Source organism: Pongo pygmaeus, chromosome 5 (assembly GCF_028885625.2).
Source record: "Pongo pygmaeus isolate AG05252 chromosome 5, NHGRI_mPonPyg2-v2.0_pri, whole genome shotgun sequence".
Taxonomy (NCBI): Eukaryota; Metazoa; Chordata; class Mammalia; order Primates; family Hominidae; genus Pongo; species Pongo pygmaeus.
The window spans coordinates 73,608,642-73,630,512 of NC_072378.2; positions in this window are offsets into that span (position 1 = coordinate 73,608,642).

Consider the following 21,871-nt stretch of genomic DNA (forward strand, 5'->3'; position numbering starts at 1 on the left):
TGTTGTATTATAGAGAAGATTTAAAAGCACAATTACAACGGAAAGTAAATTAGCAATTACTTGTTGAAAGTGTCTTTAATGCTGTTCTGACTCCCTAGTAGCACTTATTCACTTCTGTTTATTGATTTTCTATGCTCCCAAACTTTGCTTCCATTTATCGATAGTTAAATATGCTATGTCTCACTCTCATGGGGGCTAATGTTGTAGTTTAACTGTCTGCAAGGTATTTATTATTGACAGCTAACAGCTACTATTTTCCTCAAAGGCAACAATGCTAATTAACAACTGTCTTTTATCCAATCCAGAGCAGTGACTGACAGTGACAGTTTTGGCACTGAGGCAGGAAAGTGACAAAAAGATTTTTGTTATAATTTGTATTTTTTTTTTGGTATGCGTCAAACCACACCATGCAGATAGCTATGTATGGCATAGATTTCTATCTAAAGGAGAGTATAATTTTCATTATATTCTCATGTCCCTACAAAGGATATGCTTTTGGTTCACTCTGCTAACAAAGCTTTTCCTTTCAAAAGAATATGTTTCTCTCTGAGGTACAGACATGCCGAAATTTAAAATCTAAAACATTCTGTATTATCTGAGAACAAATAAAGCTTTGGAAAAATTTATCTGATGGAAAATTACTAGACTGTTTTTTTCATGGTGCCCAAATATATTTTTCTTTAAACATTTATCAACTAATCATTTTGTAGTTTTAGAAAAATCAACATTTATTTAGAAGAACATATAGGCTATTAAAACCAGTCATGACAGGAATGATAATCTTGGAAGGTGATATGCATATCCATTCCAGTGGCTTTAATGCTGCCACAAATGTTTGATTTTTATTTATTTATTTATTTATTTATTTATTTATTTATTTTTTATTTAAGTTCTAGGGTACATGTGCACAACATGCAGGTTTGTTACATATGTATACATGTGCCATGTTGGTGTGCTGTACCCATTAACTCGTCATTTACATTAGGTATATCTCCTAATGCTATCCCTCCCCCCTCCCACCACCCCATGACAGGCCCCAGTGTGTGATGATCCCCTTCCTGTGTCCATCTGTTCTGATTGTTCAATTCCCACCTATGAGTGAGAACATGTGGTGTTTGGTTTTTGTCCTTGCAATAATTTGCTGAGAATGATGGTTTCCAACTTCATCCATGTCCCTACAAAGGATATGAACTCATCCTTTTTTATAGCTGCATAGTATTCCATGGTGTATATGTGCCACATTTTCTTAATCCAGTATATCATTGATGGACATTTGGGTTGGTTCCAAGTCTTTGCTATTGTGAATAGTGCCGCAATAAACATACGTGTGCATGTGCCTTTATAGCAGCATGATCTATAGTCCTTTGGGTATATACCCAGCAATGGGATGGCTGGGTCAAATGGTATTTCTAGTTCTAGATCTGTGAGGAATTGCCACACTGTCTTCCACAATGGTTGAACTAGTTTACAGTCCCACCAACAGTGTAAAAGTGTTCCTATTTCTCCACATCCTCTCCAGCACCTGTTGTTTCCTGACTTTTTAATGATCGCCATTCTAACTAATTAAACTAAACAGCTTCGCACAGCAAAAGAAACTACCATCAGAGTGAACAGGCAACCTACAGAATGGGAGAAAATTTTTGTAATCTACTCATCTGACAAAGGGCTAATATCCAGAATCAACAAAGAACTCAAACAAATTTACAAGAATAAAACAACCCCATCAAAAAGTGGGTGAAGGATATGAACAGACACTTCTCAAAAGAAGACATGTATGCATCCAACAGACACATGAAAAAATGCTCATCATCATTGGCCATCAGAGAAATGCAAATCAAAAGCACAGTGAGATACCGTCTCACAAATGTTTGATTTTTGCAATCCATGTGATTTGTTTAGCTCACATTTTTTCTTGATTCTTACATTGAGAAATGCAATGGGTAACATTGAAACCTGTACAAATGGTACTGGCTTGACAACTGCATGGTTTTATATGCAAAAACAAGGGATTGTTGGGTATTTATAGATTGTATTCCAGGTATGCAGTTACATTTATTAGTGCACAGTATTTGTGTTTTTAACTAAATGTTTTAAGTGGTTTTTAACTTTTATTTCACTTGTCCAGTGACTTATGTTGGTTTTGAAGTATAACCAATGAATGCATTCAGGATGGAGGGGCCTTACTGAGGGTGAGAACAGATGCTGTAAAGATCTAGTTAGCAACATGGATCCTACAGTCAAGCAACCTAACTCTGTCTCCACTATTCTCTTATGAGAATCATTTAACTTCAGCAGGCTTAGCTTATAAACTGGGATTATAAAAGACCTGACTGTGATAATCAGACACATAAAGCAAATAACACTGTGTCTGGCATATAGGAGGTGCACAACTAATGCTAAGTTTTACATAGTTTTTAATCTTAGGGAATTAAATTGTCCAGGAGATGTTCAGGATTGGCGGGATGGTGGTTAGGATAGTGCTAGATAAAATAAATGGTAATAATTTGTTGTATTGATATGAATTCTGTATATATTTTCTTAGGCTGATTTACTCTTTCATAAATGTTTTATTATTTTAGCAAGACCAAATTAAGGTATAGTGATGCAGTGGAAAGAGCACTGGGCCTTAGAATAAGGGGATTTCCTCTCTAGCCTTGGCTTTGCCACTTATTTTCTGGAAATGAGAGCGGCCAAGTGAAAGGTCCATAGGGACATTTGACATAGGATGGGACAACTGACCTAGTGAGCTTATCTGTTTACCTCTCTTTGTCACCTCTGTTGGTCTGTATCTTTCAGTGTCAGAAAAATACAGTGGTATAACTCTGCAACAAGGGACATTTAATTAGCAAGCCTCCCTTGTTAGACCCTCACTAAATTAATTATTGATCTTGTTTTAGTATAGATTCTTCCCTGTTGCCATGCCACAATAATTGCAGCAAAGTTGTGGTTAGCTGGCTCTCGGACACTTTGGAAGTGCTCTCCAGCTTTTAAGGTTGAATAAATCACATATAAGAGCTTTCCGCTCTCCTTAAGTACCACTGTATTTCTACTCAGACACAACAGTGGCCATTTAGGGCCAGAGATCCACAAATGCTGCTGAAATTATATGGTTCTCCAAAAGCAAAATGAAACAAAATTTTAAAATAAGCAAACCATTTTCTTCCACCCACCCCCAAACAATTCTGAAAGCCATATTAAAATGTACTCTGTAAGCCTTCCTATAAGCCTTAATTCCTCAGTTGCCTTCCTTCAGGCAAGAGAGGTCCCACATGGGGTCTGAGCTTTAACACCACAGATTCCATGAAACCTGTTCTTTGATTATCTCCTCTTTAAGGAATGGGAATATGATGTTGGATTCAGGGTACCTGTCTCACTCTTATTGCCACATCTCAAACACTTTCTTCATTTGAGTGACTCCCAGAGGTAGTCCCTTAAATCTTGGTACATTGCATGCCAGCCTCCCTGGGCCTTATGGGGGTCCCAATTCATGTCTGGTTATCTTTGACCTTTATCTTGGAATTCTTCCTTCTTTTTAATTCATCCCACACTTCTTAAAATGTTAAACAGCTAATGTTGTATGTTTCATGAAAACATTCTAATGGGACTGATGATATTCACCTATTATTGGAGAATGTGTCATTTTTGTCAGTGACCTTTTTAGGAGAGTGCCATTGTGTTTGCTTTCTTTCTTTTTTTTTTTTTTTTTTTTGTATTTTGCAATACCGTGGTATTAATTTTTAAGTTTTAAATTGAAGTACATTACACAAACCTACAAGAAGGGTACAGCTTAATAAGTGAGATCACATCCATGTAATCACTACCCTGATCAAGAGGTTGGCCACCTCTTTTATCAATTATCCACTTTTGACCAGAAATATAGTTAAAGTCTCACCTGGTTGAACAACTGAATCCAAATTATCTTGAATAATGAGAATTTCTAGTGTTGTAACTTGAGACTTTGCCCATGGCTTTGTTTTATTAAACATGTTTATTGATGACTTGGATAAGGCCATGGAAAGCAAGCTTATCGAATTTATGATTGAGGCAGAGGGAAAAAGGAAGTCTCCCTTTGCTTTCCAATTGCAGAGATTGTCCTCTTCTCCCTCCACTTCCCTATTATTCTTCTTTTTAGTTCAGGAAGTGGGGAGGCAGAGAAAATGAGAGATAATATTGCTTCTAATGGCATGTCAACTATTTGCCTATTAAAAGCTCGTTCTTCTTAACAGTCATTTTGTGTCTTTTACTCTTTTGTGTGATTGTAAGATTCTTTGTGAGGATGAGCCAGTTTTATAAAGATTCCCGGGGGTACAGCATTGGCGATTCATTCTAAGAGAAAATAAAAGAAATTGACTTGGGAGAGTATTACATTTTTTCCTAATTTGAGAAAACTCCCAGAGGCAGTTCTGTTTCCTAATACCTGGATACCACATTTATGGTAAATTTAGCATCTTTCTGGCCCTGCTTGTCCTTATTCCCCTGCTTTTAATGTCTCCCATGCAGGTGACACTCCCAAACAGATATTCTGGGTCTGCACTGCAATTTCTACCTAGCAGCTCTTGGCTGCTGCAGTTGCTTGTTTCTCAGCAAAAGTTTCTCTCGGAGTAGAGGAAGGCTGTATTCCATCACCTGGGAAGGTCTTTTCATCACCTTTGCTCTTGTTATTTTTTGTTCAGTTCCAATATAATTTATTTCTGTTGCTGCCACCACTCTGACTACCTCCCATATCAGAGAAAAGGACCCATGTCTTCTAGAAGACATAAGATTTTATTTCTCTTGATATGCAAAAATCAGAGACCATATGTTATTAATTTTTAAATTCCAGTTCCACTAATAGTAATTAATACATGGTGAATAAATAAATAAAAGTCCCAATGTTGCTGAATACACATTTTAGACACTATCCAGTTCTCTAATAAATAAGAAGAAATAAGACTTTTACTAATTCATTCATTTCTTTTTATGTTCATTTTATAAATTCCACTTATAGTTATCTTCACTAATAGATGAGAACAGAAACCATAAATTCATTAATATGCAACTGACCAGCCCATTTCACTTGGAATGCATTTTGTGTTTACAGGCAGATTCATATATATCTAAAGCCTAAGCACTACTAATAAATTAAAAAGCCAGGATATCTACCAATTTAGGAAGAACTGGGAATATCTCGTTTTTTTTTTTTTTCTATTTTTCTTTCTCTCTCTCTCTGCACACTATACATGGGCATCTTCGTCAGTCTTATTCTAAAGCAAAGAATGAGCAGAAGTGCCCTCTCAGACCTTTCCTGGAAAAACAGTCATTTAAATGTCTGGAGTTAAAGGCCTTCTTTGTATAGTATATGGAAAATAATTAGACTCAAAACTCTTTAGACAATCAATGCAGGTATTAAATGCATTACGTATCAGGAGTATTAGGGAGATAAAAATAGAGCCAGATCTTATGATGGAGGAGGCCAACAATCCCCCATAGAAAAAAACTACATGCCAGGCAGTAGATTTTTTTGCCAAGACAGTCTCCTATGTGGCACAGACTATAAAAGCTATGGGCCTTCAGAGGAAGTATAAGTAATTTAACCAGGGAGTAAAGAGGAGTGACTAGTGGATGGGGAATCACTGAAATTAAAAAAAAAATTATAAGACAACTAGACAGCTACTGTCAGAGAAACCAGCTAGAAAGTACTTTCAGTAAGAGAAAAATGTGTGGTAAAAAGCCCTTGAATAGACTCATAATCAGGGCTGGCTTCATGGGCCTGAGACCTATGGGGTCACACAAGATTCCACACTAGAAGGGCCCCATACTTCATTTAATACTCTGCTGTGGCTGTCTTTAAATTCTGAATAATTTTTAAATAGAAAACTCAACATTTTCATTTTATACTGGGCCCTGCAAATTAAGTAGCTTGTTCTGCTGATCATATGGAAATTAATGAAGGTGACATGAACAAGAGCATGAGAAGGGATGAAGGGTTGTGGCTGTATGACCAGAGAGTAAGAATCTATAGGGTGGTAAATTAGAATTCCCACATTACAGACAATTCAGGAAGAATAGGATTGAGGACTACTTTGAGCAGGAAATCTCTTTGGAACCATTGTGTTGGAGTATTGAAGGCCAGAGGCATGTAACAGGGTCCAAATATGCATGAAAAAAATGGCAAAGACCAAGTTGCAAGTTAGAAGCTAGTTAGCCTAGGAAGGCATGCATTCCAGGTATTGGGACAGAGAAAAATGGGCAGCCTAAAATCAAGTCACAGGACAAGTGGTTTGTAAGAGGAGAAGAAAGAAAGAAGGCTGAAGAGACCTCAGCAATGGGCATAATGCCAAGCCTAGTGACTGCGGTCATTGTGTCACAGAAATTTGTAAGAAAATCTACCTTTTGTGGAAAGATGATGAACAGTTTTTAGTTTGCATGGTGGTGGTGTTCAAGCAAGAACTGTCCAAGATGTAATTGGAGAAAAGAATATGGAGCTGCTAGAAGAGCTCAGGCACAGAGACAGATTTAACAAGGAGAGCTAACATTTGTTGGAGGCTCACCTTGCACCACACACCATGTCACATTCTTCTCTTGTGGTAGAAAAAACACCAGATGTTATATAACATCCTTTCAGAGGGAAAGGTAATGTCTTATAAGAGGAGAAGGGCTTGTGAAAGCTAGACTTACAAGAAACCTTGTTATTAAAAATTTGGGTCTATATTTAAGCCCCTTCCTTCACTCACTCAAAAAATATTTACTCAAGATATTACTACTCTTGTGTTTAAGATGTTCATTTTAGCTATTGCTTTTTGTGTGTGAGAGTTGAGATATCAAGATGACAGAGAAACAAGATACAGTGGGGTTGCCCTTATAAACTTTAGAAATAAATAAAAGAAATTAGCCCCATAAGTTTCAGAAACTCAAATTAAGCTTAATGACAAACATATTAGTCAAGGTATACTAGGGTGTAGCACATATTTTTCATTTCTGCACAATCAAAAATGTTGAACATCTTCCCTATGTGCTAGTAATATATGAGGTCCAAATTCTTAAGGTAGAAAACCAGAAAATTAGAAATTTCAGCCTCTGGTAAGCTAGGAGTGACCATGTGCTCTGGTGGGAGTCCCTGGGAAGACCCATTCTCTCAAATAAAATTTCAAAAAAAGAAGGGTTTTACACTTTGCCCTTTGGCTGTTCTTTATTCTGTTCTGCCTGAAAATCAGATATATTGCCTTTCAGGGTCTCACCAAAACTAAGAGGTGCAGCATTCTCTTTATTATGACAAATGCTCTTCTATGCTAAGTGTGGTAGAACAGGGAAGATGGAGGTAACTTAGGTCCTAGATGGCATCCTTACTTCAGCTCCGGACATCATGGAATTTGAGAAAAAGAAAAAGCAAACATACAAACAAAAAATGAAGCTGCTGTTGTTTGAGTTTTCTATTCTTTGTATCCCATTGAATAATTTCTGGTTAATCAATGGGGCATATCACAGAATCTGAGGGCAATGATGTGATTAGTTCTCAAGAGCATCCAGGACTCCAGTGAAATCAGGACTCTGTCTCTCCATTTCCACTTTTCTTTCTACTTTGGCTTCATTCTTTACTTGCAGTGGAGTAGTTTTGTGGTTGAAAACATGGCGACTCATACCTCCCAGTTTTACATATTAGAGCTCCTGCCACCAGATGACTTCTTTGATTTCAGGTCTCCAAATCCAGAAAAATGGTTTCCTTGTCATGGCTTAGGTCAGATTTCATTTCAGTATCAATCGATTTTGGCCAGAAAGTTGAAATCTTTTAAGAATTTAATCATTCCTAGAAAAAGTATATATAGATGGAGAAAGGGCTGGGGAAGCTCTCAAAAGAAGGCATTGGAACTAGGGGCATTCTGGGTACATAAAACAATAGCCCTCAATTATAATTTGTATTACACAGGAGCAAACTGTATTGTGAGTCTGATTGCCCACTATGAACTACATGTTTTACACAGTTAAGAGAAAGAGTAATCCTCTCATCTTTTTTTAATTTTTAATTTTTGTGGCTTATTTTTAGTACCCAGGCTTAATAGAGTTGAGCAAAATAGAGATTATGTTTCCATGACATAATACATTTTGGTAATTTCAGAAAGCAAAAAATACTGGAATCTTTTCAATCCAAGTTGATTGGATACATAGCAGTTCAATTTGAACAGAGCAGTTCAATTTATTTGTTAACAAATTCTGCAGTGTCTTCCTGTAAGAATCTGTAAAAATCCTCATCAGCATTTGAAGATGCACCCCGTCACTTTTGTAATTGGTAACAGAAGCTTCTATCTTTTCACATCCCTTTAGTGATCTCACTGTTTACTCTTCAAGCTGTATAGTGGCAGCTGTTTATATGCTTGTGTACACAATGGTTTATTGGAATGTTCTCTTCAAATTGAAATTATTTATGTTTCAAAATTTATATTCACATACTATCTATGAAAAATCCTGCACAATTGTGTATTTTTTTTTTTTTACTGTGGATACTGCATAAATAAAATTTAAAATAGGAAAGATGTTTCTCTTCTTTACATTATTACTCTATCTAAGCCTACTGATATTAGTTAAACATTGTTATTTTCTGGCAACGATGTCTTTGATGTGTGACACATTCTTGCTGGAATCCAGCCTGTAGCTGATTGTATTTTCTAGAAAGGGCTGCACTAATACATAGCCCATCCCACCCACATGCTCTTCTTACAATGTGACAGCAATAAATGACATTGTCTAACCTATGTTGGGAATGATAGTCTCTGTTTTTGAATCTGGGTGGAGTTTTGTAAATGCTTGGACCAATAGAATGTGACAGAAATAATGCTGTGTGCCTTCTGAGACTACTTCATAAAAGATGATGTGGCTTCTTCCTGGTTCTTTCTTGGGATGTTTACCTTTGGGATCTGGCTACTAATTTGTGGGGAAGGCTAGGCAACATGGAACGGCCATGTATAGCTGTTCCAGGCTACAGCTGCAGCTAAATTCTCAGCTGACAGCTAACATCATGTGTCAGACATGTGAGTAAATGATCTCATTTTATTCCAGACCTCAGCCTTCAAGTTTTCTAGCTGAAGCTAGGTTATTTCGTGCCACTTGGTCTGGTGGTATTTTTTTTTTTCTTAATACAACCATAATAATGGAACAGAGTCCATTCTGTTTCTGAAAGACACTTAAATGTAAAAATAGTAAAAATAAATTATCTCTTTCTAATAACATTACATCCTATATAACATAGAAAGCCTTTATTCAGATTACAATGAGCTATTCTAAAGGGGAATGTTTAGATATAGCTTTGGCTTGCTAACTATTAAATTATAAAAAATTATCTCAGTGATCATTTTCTATGCATTTGGCATGTCAGAGTTCAAATAATCTAGGAAAAATACATAGGAGAAACAAGACCTAAGGAGATGTTCCTGTGATGGAACACTGAAACGGGGTACTGATGGAGACAGGGTTCTCTAAAATTATTTGAAAATAAACCAGGTTTAATATACTGCATAGAAAACAGAGCCATAAAATATGGCTTTTATCACTATACTACACTGTGTTTCTTAATTTTTTAGAGGAGTTATTTAAATTGCTAATTTAAGACTTTTTAAAATTTATAAAATTTTAAATTTTATTTGTAAGGTGTTTAGTTTGCTTTCTGAAGAATTTCTTAATTAGCATGTCATGCTATGTAGGACACTTTAGTATCCCTGAGACTGAAGCAGATTTTCACATTTGGATTCTTATCTAGCCATAATTTTTTTGGATTGTTTTCATATTAAGCTTTACATCTTCGAATATTTGTTGCTGCATATGTCAAATAATTAGTCTTTTAATACCTCTGAGACTCTAATACAAATGAAGAATCTGAACAAGCAATTAAACAATAGCAGGATATTCAGCTGGAAACCATAAGTACTGCCAATTAGAAGCTCAATCCTCTAGAATAAACTCTTACACTAAGAGCAAAGTTTATAGCCACTCCACAATTTATTTAACACTTCCCATCTCCTTCATTTATAAACCACATATGTATATTTTCTTTCTTTCTTTTTTTCTTTTTTGAGACTGTCACACTCTGTAGCTCAAGCTGGAGGGCAGTGGCGTGATCACGGCTCGCTTCAGGCTCAACCTCCCAGGCTCCTGATCCTCCTGCTTCAGCCTCTTGAGTAGCTGTGACTACAAGTGTGCACCACCATGCCTGGCTAATTTTTTATTGTTATTTTTGTAGAGACAGGGTCTTGCTATGTTGCCCAGGTTGATCTCGAACTCCTGGGCTCAAGCAATCCTCCTGCCTCAGCCTCCCAAAGTGCTGGGATTACGTGCATGAGTCACTGTGCTCAGCCCCATATATTTTCTTGGTAAATGTGCAATACTCAGGTTTCCTTTCTGTCTATTAGCCACTGGATACTTGATTTAGTTATACAGAGAATTGCACTGGCAAGCTGTTCAAAACCTCTTCTTAACTTTTTTAAAGCAAAGGCAAACAGAAAAGTAGGTGAGACATGGGGAAAAAGAAAAAAAATCTCTCAGGAAAACTTCTGAAGGTAAAAACCACTCTGGGTCACAGGCTTTGGTCACAACAGCTCAGTTAGGGACTTGTTCTTTCTTTCTATCCCTTCACACACCAGGGGCAACATTCTTCCTGGGACTTAGTATGCACCACAAGAAACTCATTATTCGCCTTCGCCAAAATTTAAACTCTTCCCCTTTCTGCATTTCCTGCTTCAATTATAACCCAACCTACTAATCAAACGGCCAAACTAGGGATCATCTTAGGCCCTTCCTTTTTCTCCACTATCAATCTAATTTCTTTCCAAATCCTGCTGACCTATCTCTGTAATCATTTATCAAATCTGCTTCTTCCCATCTCTGCTTGCCACTGCCCTAGCCTGATCTAGATACTTGTAGCATTTAATTGGCTATGTTACTGGTCATGCTCTCTTAGATATGTCTCTACTCTGACATCAGAGGAATGTACATAAAATGCAAATCAGATGCTGTCAACCAACTGCTTAAAAATCATTCAAAGCTTTCCATTACCTACAAGATAAAGTAAAATCTATTTATGTGATGTGCTGGAATTTCTGTAGCCCCGTTTGTCTCTCTGTATCAATCTTTTAAGTATCCTTTTGGCTCTTCTTTTTCCTTTTCTTAACTTAGTATCCTACATGGATGCTGAATTTCCTGTGACTCCCTCAAGCACCTTGAGTTTTCTGTCTTTGTGCATTTCATTGTTTTCATTCCAGCTCAGGCAACACCTGTTTCAGGAATGCTTCTCTTTTATTCTCCGCCAACATTTTCACTGACCATTTCTTTCATAGTGCTTACTTTATTATAATGATATTTTGTATTCTTTATATTTTGTTTAGATGTTGTCTTCCTGATTAGGAATGTCCTTAATTTTTGGAGCCATGACAAATATTTTTAAATGATGCCATGGCTTTGTTTGTATTGTGATTTACATAAAATTTCTTATTTACATAGTTATCAATGATGTAACTAAATCCATGCTGATATGTTTTATAAACAACCTGTTAGAATCCATCACGACTCAAACCAAAGTTGAGCCCAATTTCATGGAATTTTCTTCACCTTTGTTATAGGAAACTTTTGTCTCCCTTTCTTATTTCTGTGAGAACCATGGCAAATTGTAAATCTTTATACAATCAGTACAAATACTACACAGTCCTTAACTATTTGTTGACCTGAAGTAAACCAGATTAATAAAGCATACACTCTGGATTGAATAATCAAAAAGTCCTTAACCAAACTCATTTCCCTGAGCCTGGTTATTGGAATCTAAGCATCCAATAAAGGCTTGCTTCATCTAACTGAACAGGCATAGATTAATTCTTTATTTCTTAAAAATAAAAATGCATTTCATTTTTAGCAAGATAGTTTTCACCAATTGGGCTAGGACAATTTTTGAAAGTGAAGATAAGAACTTCAAAGCCCCCACGGCCTCTACCATCTGCATTAGTTTCCTATTGCTGTTATAACAGCTAAACATTTAGTAGCTTAAAACTCCACAGATTTATTATCATATAGTTCTGGAGGTCAGAAATCTGAAATGGGTCCACAGGGCTACATTTCTTCCGGAGGCTGTAGGGGAGAATTGCTTCTTGACTTTTCTAGCTTCTGGCTGCTGCCTTATTCTTTGGCTTGTGGCCAGGGAGATGCATCCTCACATCTATTCTGATTCTGACTTTCCCAACTCCCTCTTTTCTCTATTAGGGACCCTTGTGATTATGTTTGGCTCACCTAGATAATGCAGTAAGCCTCCTATCTTGTTATCCTTAACTGAATCACATCAGCAAAACGTCTCCTTTGCCATATAAAGTAACATATTCACAGGTTCTGGGGATTGGATTCTTTGGGAAGCCATTATTCTACCTACCATACCATCCATTTATATTGCTATGCATGACATCTTTTGTTTTTCAACTGAGAAACAACTGTACATATGGATGGGAAACTGAGGGATTGAGAAAAAGTATAGGAAATGGAGTAGATTATTGTATTCCATTAAACCCAGGGGGTATTTAAGCTCCTAAATTTGGGAAAGAATGGTCCTTAACTGGAGATATTAATTATTGTTGATTTGTTGACTGGTTCTCTCCCATCTTCTCTAACAGGATTGCCAAAACGTGAGCTACTTTGATCTTCCATCCATGATTGTAATCTTCTATTAAGTATGTTCTCTATACCCTCTGTCTTCTTTTAGTTCTTCACACTATAGTCAGAGTGTGTTATAATAATTAGTCTGAGAATTCCTTTGGATTTTCCATGTAGACAAATATATATATATATAAAATCTGTGAATAAATGACAGGTTTTTAATTAGCTAATATTTTAAAACTCAAATCTGATCATGTTAAGCCTGCCACTTAAAGCCAGCAGTGATTTCCCATTATTCTGAAACTTGTTGTCTGATTTCATTTTCTATTGCTTATAAGAATATTTGAAACTGGGTAATTTATAAAAAATGAAATTTATTTCTTACAGTTCTGGAATCTGGGAAGTCCAAGGTTGAGAGGGTTTATCTGGCAAGAGCTTTCTTGTTGGTGGGGATCCTCTGCAGAATCCTGAGGCAGCAGAGGGCATTACACGGTGAGGTGGGGCTGGATGTGCTAGCTCAGATCCTTCTTTCTCTTCTTATAAAGCCACCAATCCTATTTCCATGATAAATTTTAAAAAGTTTGAAGGGGGCAAGTATTCAAATTATAGCATTCTGTCCCTGCCCCACCCCCAAACCTATGCCCTGCTCACATGCCACTCAGAATTATTCCAGTGAGGGCTCTCTGCAGTGGCTTCCTCCTGAAACAAGTCTCTGCCTGGGCCACTAAGAGTTCAACAACATCTTTTGAAATCTGGATGGAGCGCCAAACCTTCCCAGCTCTTTCTTCCTGCAAGCTTGCAGAATTAGCACCACATGGATGTTACCAAGGTTTACAACTTATACCTTCTGAAGCTGGAGCATAAGGCATACATGGGACTTATTTAGCCACAGCTGGGGTAGCTGTGAAGCACTGCACTGTGGTACAGGATTAGAGTGCCAAGGTGGCCCTGGGCAGTGATCTCATGGAAAGCGTGATGTCCAGTCTCTGGAAATTATTTTGCTCTCCTAGGCCTCTTGGCCTGTGATGAAAGGGGCAACCTCAAAGTTTTCTGAAATGTCTTTGAGGTCTTTCTCCCATTGTCTTGAGGTAGAGCACCTAGCTCCCTTCTGTTCATGCTAATCTCTTTTGCAAATGGTTGCTGGGCTTGGTTTCTTCCCCTGAACATACTTCTCTATACTTTAAGTGCCAGGCTGAGAGTATCCCAAAGAATTCTACTCTTTTTCCTTTTGGATTATAAATTCGGTCCTTAAATTATTCTTTTGCTCCCAAATCTCAGCATAAGTGGTGAAAAGTAACCGGGAAGCTTCTATATTTTCCTTAGAAATTTCTTCTGCCAGATACCCTAGTTTATCATTCTCAAGTTTGGCTTTCCACAAAACCTTCAGGCATGGAAATAATTCAGCCAAGTTCTTTGACAGTTTATAACAAGGATGGCCTTTACCCCCAGGTTCCAATACATTGTTCCTCAGTTCCATCAAAGACCTCATCAGAATGGCCTCTACTGTACATATTTCTATCAGAATTCTGGTCATGACCACTTAACCAAGCTTAAGGTATTCCAGACTTTCACTAGTCTTCTTGTCTTCTATGTTCTCACCAGAATCTGTTTTTTTTTTTTTTTTTCTAGACTGATCCTTTAAATTCTAGCCTCTCTCCATTGTCCAGTTCCAAAGCTGCTTCCACATTTTCAGATATTCATTCTTGGCAACATCCCACTTCCGATACTAATCTTCTCTCTTAGTTTGTTCATTGTTGCTTATAACAGAATACTTGAAACTGAATAGTTTATAAGAAGTGAAATTTATTTCTTGAAGTTCTGAAGGCTGGGAAGTCCAAGGTTGAGGGGGTGCATCTGATAAGAGCCTTCTTGCTGGTGGAGACCTGCTGTAGAGTCCCAAAGTAGCATAGAGTATCACAAGGTGAGGGGGCTTAGTGTGCTATCTCAGGTCTCTCTTACACTTTTTATAAAGCCACCAGTCTCACTTCTATGATAAATTTCAAAATGAGTTTTGGAGGACACATATTAAAATCATAGCACTTGCCTATGCAGTCATGAAAGGTCTGAAATCAGCCTGCCTCTCCAGCCTCATGTTGTGTCCCTTCCCTCTTGATTTTCAAGCTCTATTAACTACACTGTCTCTGTTCACAGACAGTTATATATCAAGTATCCTTTGTCTGGAATGCTTTTCATTTTATAATCCAGCTCATTAACTCCTTCTGATATATCACATGGTTCATTGATACTTTGTTTTGACACATTTCAATTTGAAATGTTGATGTAACTACTTTTTAACATATGTTCATTTAAAGAAAGAATAACACAAGAGTCCCACTATGGAAACTTCTACTTAGTATTGTACTGGAGATTCTAGGAGAAATTTTTCTATAAGGATTAAAAACTCGGAGGGAGGAGCCAAGACGGCCGAATAGGAACAGCTCCGGTCTACAGCTCCCAGTGCCAGCGACGCAGAAGACGGGTGATTTCTGCATTTCCATCTGAGGTACCGTGTTCATCTCACTAGGGAGTGCCAGACAGTGGGCGCAGGTCAGTGGGTGAGTGCACCGTGCGCCAGCTGAAGCAGGGGCGAGACATTGCCTCACTCGGGAAGTGCAAGGGGTCAGGGAGTTCCCTTTCCAGGGGTGACAGACGGCACCTGGAAAGTCGGGCCACTCCCACCCGAATACTGTGTTTTTCCTACGGGCTTAGGAAACGGTGCCCCAGGAGAGTATAGCCCGCACCTGGCTCAGAGGGTCCTATGCCCACGGAGTCTCGCTGATTGCTAGCACAGCAGTCAGAGACCAAACAGCAAGTCGGCAGCGAGGCTGGGGGAGGGGCGCCCGCCATTGCCCAGGCTCGCTTAGGTAAACAAAGCAGCCTGGAAGCTTGAACTGGGTGGAGCCCACCACAGCTCAAGGAGGCCTGCCTGCCTCTGTAGGCTCCACCTCTGGGGGCAGGGCACAGACAAACAAAAAGACAGCAGTAACCTCTGCAGACTTAAATGTCCCTGTCTGACAGCTTTGAGGAGAGCAGTGGTTCTCCCAGCACGCAGCTGGAGATCTGAGAACGGGCTGATTGCCTCCTCAAGTGGGTCCCTGACCCCTGACCCCCGAGCAGCCTAACTGGGAGGCACCCCCCAGCAGGGGCAGACTGACACCTCACACGGCCGGCCAGGTACTCCAACAGACCTGCAGCTGAGGGTCCTGTCTGTTAGAAGGAAAACTAGCAGAAAGGACATCCACACCAAAAACCCATCTGTACACCACCATCATCAAAGACCAAAAGTAGATAAAACCACAAAGATGTGGAAAAAACAGAGCAGAAAAACTGGAAACTCTAAAATGCAGAGCACCTCTCCTCCTCCAAAGGAACACAGTTCCTCACCAGCAACGGAACAAAGCTGGACGGAGAATGACTTTGACGAGCTGAGAGAAGAAGGCTTCAGACGATCAAATTACTCTGAGCTACGGGAGGATATTCAAACCAAAGGCAAAGAAGTTGAAAACTTTGAAAAAAATTTAGAAGAATGTATAACTGGAATAACCAATACAGAGAAGTGCTTAAAGGAGCTGATGGAGCTGAAAACCAAGGCTCGAGAACTACGTGAAGAATGCAGAAGCCTCAGGAGCCAATGCAATCAAATGGAAGAAAGGGTATCAGCCCTGGAAGATGAAATGAATGAAATGAAGCGAGAAGGGAAGTTTAGAGAAAAAAGAATAAAAAGAAATGAGCAAAGCCTCCAAGAAATGTGGGACTATGTGAAAAGACCAAATCTACGTCTGATTGGCGTACCTGAAAGTGACGGGGAGAATGGAAACAAGTTGGAAAACACTCTGCAGGATATTATCCAGGAGAACTTCCCCAATCTAGCAAGACAGACCAACATTCAGATTCAGGAAATACAGAGAACGCCACAGAGATACTCCTCGAGAAGAGCAACTCCAAGACACATAATTGTCAGATTCACCAAAGTTGAAATGAAGGAAAAAATGTTAAGGGCAGCCAGAGAGAAAGGTCGGGTTACCATCAAAGGGAAGCCCATCAGACTAACAGCGGATCTCTCGGCAGAAACCCTACAAGCCAGAAGAGAGTGGGGGCCAATATTCAACATTCTTAAAGAAAAGAATTTTCAACCCAGAATTTCATATCCTGCCAAACTAAGCTTCATAAGTGAAGGAGAAATAAAATACTTTACAGACAAGCAAATGCTAAGAGATTTTGTCACCACCAGGCCTGCCCTAAAAGAGCTCCTGAAGGAAGCGCTAAACATGGAAAGGCACAACCGGTACCAGCCACTGCAAAATCATACCGAATTGTAAAGACCATCGAGACTAGGAAGGGACTGCATCAACTAACGAGAAAAATAACCAGCTAACATCATAATGACAGGATCAGATTCACACATAACAATATTAACTTTAAATGTAAATGGACTAAATGCTCCAATTAAAAGACACAGACTGGCAAATTGGATAAAGACTCAAGACCCATCAGTGTGCTGTATTCAGGAAACCCATCTCACGTGCAGAGACACACATAGGCTCAAAATAAAAGGATGGAGGAAGATCTACCAAGCAAATGGAAAACAAAAAAAGACAGGGGTTGCAATCCTAGTCTCTGATAAAACAGACTTTAAACCAACAAAGATCAAAAGAGACAAAGAAGGCCATTACATAATGGTAAAGGGATTAATTCAACAAGAAGAGCTAACTATCCTAAATATATATGCACCCAATACAGGAGCACCCAGATTCATAAAGCAAGTCCTGAGTGACCTACAAAGAGACTTAGACTCCCAAACATTAATAATGGGAGACTTTAACACCCCACTGTCAACATTAGACAGATCAACGAGACAGAAAATCCACAAGGATACCCAGGAATTGAACTCAGCTCTGCACCAAGCACACCTAATAGACATCTACAGAACTCTCCACCCCAAATCAACAGAATATACATTTTTTTCAGCACCACACCACACCTATTCCAAAATTGACCATATACTTGGAAGTAAAGCTCTCCTCAATAAATGTAAAAGAACAGAAATTATAACAAACTATCTCTCAGATCACAGTGCAATCAAGCTAGAACTCATGATTAAGAATCTCACTCAAAACCGCTCAACTACGTGGAAACTGAACAACCTGCTCCTGAATGACTACTGGGTACATAACGAAATGAAGGCAGAAATAAAGATGTTCTTTGAAACCAACGAGAACCAAGACACAACATACCAGAATCTCTGGGATGCATTCAAAGCAGTGTGTAGAGGGAAATTTATAGCACTAAATGCCCACAAGAGAAAGCAGGAAAGATCCAAAATTGACACCCTAACATCACAATTAAAAGAACTAGAAAAGCAAGAGCAAACACATTCAAAAGCTAGCAGAAGGCAAGAAATAACTAAAATCAGAGCAGAACTGAAGGAAATAGAGACACAAAAAACCCTTCAAAAAATAAATGAATCCAGGAGCTGGTTTTTTGAAAGGATCAACAAAATTGATAGACCGCTAGCAAGATTAATAAAGAAAAAAAGAGAGAAGAATCAAATAGATGCAATAAAAAATGATAAAGGGGATATCACCACTGATCCCACAGAAATACAAACTACCATCAGAGAATATTACAAACACCTCTACGCAAATAAACTAGAAAATCTAGAAGAAATGGATAAATTCCTCAACACATACACCCTCCCAAGACTAAACCAGGAAGAAGTTGAATCTCTGAATAGACCAATAACAGGAGCTGAAATTGTGGCAATAATCAATAGCTTACCAACCAAAAAAAGTCCAGGACCAGATGGGTTCACAGCCGAATTCTACCAGAGGTACAAGGAGGAGCTGGTACCATTCCTTCTGAAACTATTCCAATCAATAGAAAAAGAGGGAATCCTCCCTAACTCATTTTATGAGGCCAGCATCATCCTGATACCAAAGCCTGGCAGAGACACAACAAAAAAAGAGAATTTTAGACCAATATCCTTGATGAACATTGATGCAAAAATCCTCAATAAAATACTGGCAAACAGAATCCAGCAGCACATCAAAAAGCTTATCCACCATGATCAAGTGGGCTTCATCCCTGGGATGCAAGGCTGTTTCAATATACACAAATCAATAAATGTAATCCAGCATATAAACAGAACCAAAGTCAAAAACCACATGATTATCTCAATAGATGCAGAAAAGGCCTTTGACAAAATTCAACAACCCTTCATGCTAAAAACTCTCAATAAATTAGGTATTGATGGGACGTATCTCAAAATAATAAGAGCTATTTATGACAAACCCACAGCCAATATCATACTGAATGGGCAAAAACTGGAAGCATTCCCTTTGAAAACTGGCACAAGACAGGGATGCCCTCTCTCACCACTTCTATTCAACATAGTGTTGGAAGTTCTGGCCAGGGCAATTAGGCAAGAGAAGGAAATCAAGGGTATTCAATTAGGAAAAGAGGAAGTCAAATTGTCCCTGTTTGCAGATGACATGATAGTATATCTAGAAAACCCCATTGTCTCAGCCCAAAATCTCCTTAAGCTGATAAGCAACTTCAGCAAAGTCTCAGGATACAAAATCAATGTACAAAAATCACAAGCATTCTTATACATCAATAACAGACAAACAGAGAGCCAAATCATGAGTGAACTCCCATTCACAATTGCTTCAAAGAGAATAAAATACCTAGGAATCCAACTTACAAGGGATGTGAAGGACCTCTTCAAGGAGAACTACAAACCACTGCTCAATGAAATAAAAGAGGATACAAACAAATGGAAGAACATTCCTTGCTCATGGGTAGGAAGAATCAATATCATGAAAATGGCCATCCTTCCCAAGGTAATTTACAGATTCAATGCCATCCCCAACAAGTTACCAATGACTTTCTTCACAGAATTGGAAAAAACTACTTTAAAGTTCATATGGAACCAAAAAAGAGCCCGCATCGCCAAGTCAATCCTAAGCCAAAAGAACAAAGCTGGAGGCATCATGCTACCTGACTTCAAACTATACTACAAGGCTACAGTAACCAAAACAGCATGGTACTGGTACCAAAACAGAGATATAGATCAATGGAACAGAACAGAGCCCTCAGAAATAATGCCACATATCTACAACTATCTGATCTTTGATAAACCTGACAAAAATAAGAAATGGGGAAAGAATTCCCTATTTAATAAATGGTGCTGGGAAAACTGGCTAGCCATATGTAGAAAGCTGAAACTGGATCCCTTCCTTACACCTTATACAAAAATTAATTCAAGATGGATTAAAGACTTAAATGTTAGACCTAAAACCATAAAAACCCTAGAAGAAAACCTAGGCAATACCATTCAGGACATAGGCATGGGCAAGGACTTCATGTCTAAAACTCCAAAAGCAATGGCAACAAAAGCCAAAATTGACAAATGGGATCTAATTAAACTAAAGAGCTTCTGCACAGCAAAGGAAACTACCATCAGAGTGAACAGGCAGCCTACAAAATGGGAGAAAATTTTCGCAACCTACTCATCTGACAAAGGGCTAATATCCAGAATCTACAATGAACTCCAACAAATTTACAAGAAAAAAACAAACAACCCCATCAAAAAGTGGGCAAAGGACATGAATAGACACTTCTCAAAAGAAGACATTTATGCAGCCAAAAAACACATGAAAAAATGCTCACCATCACTGGCCATCAGAGAAATGCAAATCAAAACCACAATGAGATACCATCTCACACCAGTTAGAATGGCAATCATTAAAAAGTCAGGAAACAACAGGTGCTGGAGAGGATGTGGAGAAATAGGAACACTTTTACACTGTTGGTGGGACTGTAAACTAGTTCAACCCTTGTGGAAGTCAGTGTGGCGATTCCTCAGGGATCTAGAACTAGAAATTCCATTCGACCCAGCCATCCCATTACTGGGTATATACCCAAAGGACTATAAATCATGCTGCTATAAAGACACATGCACACGTATGTTTATTGCCGCATTATTCACAATAGCAAAGACTTGGAACCAACCCAAATGTCCAACAATGATAGACTGGATTAAGAAAATGTGGCACATATACACCATGGAATACTATGCAGCCATAAAAAATGATGAGTTCACGTCCTTTGTAGGGACATGGATGAAATTGGAAATCATCATTCTCAGTAAACTATCGCAAGAACAAAAAACCAAACACCGCATATTCTCACTCATAGGTGGGAATTGAACAATGAGAACACATGGACACAGGAAGGGGAACATCACACTCCGGGGACTGTTGTGGGGTGGGGGGAGGGGGGAGGGATAGCATTGGGAGATATACCTAATGCTAGATGACGAGTTGGTGGGTGCAGCGCACCAGCATGGCACATGTATACATATGTAACTTACCTGCACGTTGCGCACATGTACCATAGAGCCTAAAGTATAATAATAATAATAATAATAATAATAATAATAATAATAATAATAATAAAAAGAAAAAAAAAGAAAAAAAAAAAAGAAAAAAATAAAAAAAAAAAAAAAGAAAGCATATAAAAAAAAAAAAAGGATTAAAAACTCCAAACTCATGTTGAAATTTGTCATAGGAGTGGGACTGGTGGCTTTATAAAAAGAGGAATAGAGATCTGAGCTAGCACACTCAGCCCCTTCACCAATGTGATGCCCTAGGGCTACCGTGGGACTCTGTAAAGGGTTCTCACCAGAAAGAAGGCTCTTACCAGATTCAGCCTCTTCACCTTGGACTTTCCAGCTTCCAGAACTAAAACAACAACAACAACAAAACCTAAATTATTTACAGTCTATATGTATGTTTGTCTATATGGAAAACCCAAGAGAATTATCAGATGAATTATTGCAGTTAATTAGAAAGTTTAGCAAGGTTGTGAGAAATAAAATCAATACATAAAAGCTAATTGCATTTTATGTGCAGTTAGATAATTCAATTTTAAAAGACCATTTTTATGATAACCAAAAAAAGCTTTAATAAGTAAATACTTGTTAGTAAGAATACTTAAATTAAGAATTTTGTTCATCGAAAGATATCAGTAACATAGAGAAGTAAAGCAATTTTTAAAGACAGAACATTGGAAAAAAGCCTTAGCTACCTACGCTCAAGTCTCAAATACACATCTAACAAACAGGCTGTTTACTTACAAAAATGTCTGAGTCTGTATTTCCTTCTCTGAAAAATAGGATTTGAAATAGACAATCTTGCAGTCCTCCAGCTGAAGTTCTTGGTTGTTATAAGATATTCACTCTTTGCAAACTTGTCTGTTTTGATTTTTGAAA